Genomic DNA, 5818 nt, shown 5'->3' on the forward strand with positions numbered 1-5818 from the left:
CTCTTTCTCTTCATACAATTTCTACTCAGGTCCTATTCAAGTTCTCTTGATATCATTCATGACTCATCTTAAATATGAAGACTCTTCTGTATCAGCTATTTGCCAGAGATTTTGCATAAGGGCAGTTCCTGGGCTATTTTCCAGGTTTACAAGAATTTCCCTGTGGGGAAGGTTGAGTCCTAGAGTTCTTTGCCTATAACTCCTCCCAGCCAACTGAGACTGGTACTCTGGGCTGTTCATTAAGTTTCTCTCCTTCACCTCACTTTACCAACAATTTACATCTTGCAAATATAACTTATCTATACCGTCCTTTCCCTGCTTCCTGAGACCCTTGGGGTCTACACCTGACTCAGGAAAGCACTGCTACCTCCCTGCACACCATTTTCAGTATTCTCATCAAGGGCTTGTGATATAGGTGTGCCATCTACTTTGGAATGACAGTTTTGCCCGAGGCCTGCAACCATCAGAATGCTCTCTTGGAGTTTTTCTACGTCTGCATTTGGCTTTCACAGCTTTAGTATTATTTCTCCCTGTATCATGATTGGAGATTTTAGTTCTCTAATTTCACTGAAAATGGATTTGTGTTTCAATTTCCTATTTTCCTATTCCTTCTAGGTGATTTCCTATATTTTAAAACTAGAATTTCTCTTTTCCTCCACTTATTCCACCTCAGCATTATCTTTTTAATACAACTTGTTCTATTTAATAATCCAGGATATGGAATATCTTTTGATGTTGTCACTTTTCTAAAATGAACAACCTTGCATATTTGATAGGTTCCTGGAAAGTTGTTAGCAATTAGATCATGACAAGGATCCCCAGATTCTCCTTCTGAAACTATTCTATGAATGAAGATTTCATTCCTAACCAAGCTCCTGCTGCTTAGCTTTTATTTTTTATTTTTGTAAAGATTTTAATTTTAAGTAAACTCTACACCCAAACATGGGGCTTGAACTCACAACCCCAAGATTAAGAGTTGCATGCTCTACTGACTGAGCCAGTCAGGTACCCCCCTCCCTCCCTGCTTAGCTTTTAATGGGAACGTTCTTAGATTTAACCAACTATGAATAATACCATGTATAAGTAGATGGCTATATAACAATAACAACAATAAAAACAAACACAACAACAAAGAAACAAGTTTTTTTTTTTTTTTTTAAGATTTTATTTATTTGACAGAGAGAGACAGAGCAAGAGAGGGAACACAAGCAGGGGGAGTGGGAGAGGGAGAAGCAGGCCTCCCGCCGAGCAGGGAGCCCGATGCGGGGCTCGATCCCAGGGCCCTGGGATCATGACCTGAGCCGAAGGCAGACGCTTAACGACTGAGCCACCCAGGCGCCCCAACAAAGAAACAAGTTTTAAATGCAAGTGATGTGAGTAAGGATATGATAATGACTCTGCTTAATGTGTTTTGAGTACATACATAAATGAAGGAATGGATGAGTTTATAAGAAAATTGACATCAGTGTTGATTGCCATCAGAGCCAAACTAATCAGCTGGCAAAGCATTTGATCAGTAGCCAGTGAGTGATCAAGGTATGTGACCATTAGCCAGTTAACCAGTAACTGATCCCACAGAAATCTTTTCTAAATTAACAGGAAGAGCATGGTACAGTGCACACGAAGGAGATGAGGGTGCTGCTGTTGAGGTAAAAAAATGTGGTCCATTGTCCCTCTATCCTGTGAGTGATCACCACACCTATCCTGTAATTCTCATAGCAGTTCCCCTCAATCATTGCCTTGGCAACTTCACCTGCTGCCACCCCCTTCTGGTCTCTGGGCTCAGCAGCACCTGTCTGCTCTCAGTTCCTCAAACTAGCCAAACTCTTGTCTGGCTCAGGAACTTTATACGTGTTGTTCCCTCTGCCTGGTATACTCTTCTCCTTCTTATCAACTTCCCTTCCTTTCTTAAATGCTCCCTCTTTGATGAAGTCTGCCCTCAGTGTTCCATGGAACTTTCATTTGTCTTGTCAGTCTGCCTTGAATACACCTATATCAATCCAGTGCAAGTTCCGTAAGGTAAGGACCATGTCTTGATTCTCTTTGTATATGTTTGTTATATGTTTATTTAGTTTTAATTGATCTGCTTACCTGAAATTTTTTTAAAGAAAGCATTAGATTCCAAAAAAATCCCCATAAGTGATGTGCTGTGGTTAAAATAAAGGTAATAAGTCAGAAATCAGACAGAACAGGTAGGAATAATTGTACCTTGTATGAAAAAAATTCCTAAAAATGAATTATTTACCTTTGTCTCCCATACAGCATCAACATAGGGTCTTACACCAATTGAACATTAATTAAGAAGACTTTAACTGGGTTACCCACCTCTAAAAGCCAACTAAGAACAACTAACTCAGCAGCACAGATGGCTAGATGCTGTAAAATCCCCATCTGTTTTAGTTCCCTGACCTTTTTAATCTTTTGACTTCACATCTAAAAGCTACTTCTGAGACAAATGTGAGAAAGCTGTGGTAAAAAAGTGACCTGAGGGGTGTCTGGGTGGTTCAGTAGGTTAAGTGTCCAATTGTTGATCTCAGTTCAGGTCTTGATCTCAAGGTCATGAGCCTTGCATTGGGCTCCACTCTGGGCATGGAGCCTACTTAAAAAAAATAAAGAGTGACCTGAAGAAAGGTACTTAGGGCTACCTGGGTCCAGAACTCCCAATACCAGGCACCTAGGTGCAGTATGGGCGGGCTGCAGGGCTTACTTTCCTGCCTCTCTGGGGGCTGCCAGCCAGCCCAGGCTCCTCCTCGTCTCAATGAGGGACAATCTGTGCTCTCCATGTCATGTCATCTTGCTTCTCCCCTCTAATGTCATGGCTTTTCTACATTTCTTACCAGAAGCATCATGGGATCAGTGCCTTTTCCTTTTATTTGCCACTTTTAAGTATTTTAAAAGATTGAATGCAGTCCTTTTTCTCTTAGTCTGCCATCTACTTCCCTCCTTTACCCTAACATAGTCTTTTTTCCACCCACTGTTTCCTGTTCCCTGCCCAGCAGGTGATCCAGCCAGAAAAGGCAGCCATGATACCACCTGCACAGGTCTGGTTACCCGTGGGAAGCTGAAACCATTTAAACTGACCCCTTGTCCACTTGTAGCATATGACAGATATGATAAAGGAAGGTTTATAAGGAGAAAAACAATATTTAAAATTATTTCTAATCTCCCTGCCTCATGGGGTAGGGTGTTTCCAGGTAATAGCGGAGCCCTTTGTAAGTTAAATGCCCTCAACAGTGGAGGATGCAAGTTCAGAGGCAGAGGAGGTGGGGCAGGGTTACGTGGTTCTGCATGATAAAGGAGTGTGAGTTAATGAGATGGGGATAGAGAAATCCTTGAGAAAGGAGACAGGGGCAACCAAGGCCAGACCCTGAGATGTTGGGGGACAAGAGATAAGAAAGGATAAGGCCCCTTCCCCAGCTAAGCCCTCCCCCCAACAGAGACATAAGAGAAGGGGATTTTTCCAGGGAAATGCCACATACTGTGCAACCATGTTCTGGGAATTTTCATCAAAATTATTGAAAGCACAGTATGTTTGTAGAGTTAATTTCGTGGTAAAGGTAGTGATGAAGAGCATGGTTTTTGTGTCATGTTGGGAGGGTTTGGGCAGAGCAAAATCAGCTTACTCAAACCTTGATTCTGACTTTGACTAATGATGCTTATGCATGATATGTACTCCAACCACTACCTTATGTCTCCAGTGATGATTATCCTACACAATGAAGAGCTGAAGTCTCCAACCCAAGATACCTTTTCTTTGGAGAGAAACATTTTCCAGAACTTCTATAGCCAAGAGCCAAAAGATTGAAAATTTTTTGTTTCAATTGGAAATGTAAGATAATTAACAACTATTAATATACTATTTTATACCACTGGAGTCAGATGGCTAATTTATGAATGATTATATATTACAAGTTTTGTATGCCTAAAACTTGTGGTTTTCATAAAATTACCATACTTATAAACTTAAATTGGTTTATTAAGCCAGTTACTCCAAGTGTATTTATTAGAGTTTTTGTCTGAAATGAAATTACAAGCTGCTGAGTTCAAATAAATATAGCATTTTTTTTCCAGTTTGTATAAAACACTGTAACGAGTATGGAAAGCTATTACAATTTTTAAGACTATATTCTCCACGATTCTCAGCAGATGATATAAAAAATTAGCCTCTTTTGGGCTTAGACTTCTTGTGTTGGCTTCTCAACAGAGAATACTGTTGAAATTCTAGGACTGCACAGCAGAGACTTTTGGCACAGGTCCAGGAACCCATGAGGCTTCTCCAAAGCAGAATTTACTTCACATCTATGGTAGGGATGTTCATGCCAGTTGTCCACCAGAGGGATTTAAGATAGAAGTAAAGGGATATCTTTTGGGAAAATAAGTTATTTTGTCTCTCGGTGACTCAGAATATATATTCCATCATGTCACAAAGAAGGTATCATGTCAATCCCCCATAAAACCAGAAGACTGCTCCACATTCATGAGGAGAGGAAATGTGGGGAGACCAAAGAACACTCAAAGTGGCAGGAACACTTACTCTGCAGATTATAGTGTCTGTGATTTTCTTCCAGAGCCTAGAAGATGGAAGCCAGTCCCTGTCTTACCCTGTATGCTAGGGTCTCTGAAAAATTGTGATCATTATACATTGTAAAATAGGATCATTATGTCATGTCTGGCACCAGTATAATAACAGAGAGAAAGTCTGTGAGAGACACAATGGGATCATCTTTAAAGGAAGACAGAACTCAGTTAAAATTAATAGGACTCTGCCTAGCCTCTGAGGGAGGGATGATGCTTTTATAATATTTAGATATACTGGTTTGGGTCTGGAGCATGGTTGGGGAAGGGGAGTAACTGGATTAGATCATTCTGTCAATTAATTCATTGTTGTATTTTAAAATACATGATACTTACTTTTAACTAAATTTACATATATGGATTTGAAGAATGACCTGGATTTGGGTAGGCAGATATTGGGGAAGGGGAAGGTGGACATTCCCAGGAAGGAAAGCAAAATGAACAAAAAGGCAGGGGTGGCAATAAGTGTAATATTGGAGAAAATAGGTTATAATGTTGGAGCAAGAAGGCGGACACTCTTTAGTGTGGTTCTTGGAGTTAAAGTCAGAAGGATGAACTGAAATGCAGAGAGAAAGGACTGGGAGGAGGCAGGGAGTGCCACAAAGAAGTCTTTTAAAATTTTTTTATTTTTAAATTTTATTTTATTATGTTATATTAATCACCATACATTACATCATTAATTTTTGATGTAGTGTTCCATGATTCATTGTTTGCATATAACACCCAGTGCTCCATTCAATACGTGCCCTCTTTAATACTCATCACCAGGCTACCCCATCCCCCCAGCCCCCTCCCCTCTAGAACCCTGTTTGTTTCTCAGAGTCCATCGTCTCTCATGGTTCGTTTCCCCCTCCGATTTCCCCCCTTCATTTTTCCCTTCCTACTATCTTCTTCTTTTTTTTTTTTTTAACATATAATGTATTATTTGTTTCAGAGGTACAGGTCTGTGATTCAATAGTCTTACACAATTCATAGCACTCACCATAGCACATACACTCCCCAATGTCTATCACCCAGGCACCCCATCCCTGCCACCCCCCACCACTCCAGCAACCCTCAGTTTGTTTCCTGAGATTAAGAATTCCTCATTCAGTGAGGTCTTATGATACATGTCTTTCTCTGACTGACTTATTTCGCATAGCATAATACCCTCTAGTTCCATCCACGTCGTTGCAAATGGCAAGATTTCTTTTTTCTTTTTTGATGGCTGCATAATATTCCATTGTGTGTATATACCACATCT

Source organism: Mirounga angustirostris, unplaced genomic scaffold (genome assembly GCF_029215605.1).
Source record: "Mirounga angustirostris isolate CCGP_5_RB_7025 unplaced genomic scaffold, mMirAng1.0.hap1 SCAF_1, whole genome shotgun sequence".
NCBI classification, from domain to species: Eukaryota; Metazoa; Chordata; class Mammalia; order Carnivora; family Phocidae; genus Mirounga; species Mirounga angustirostris.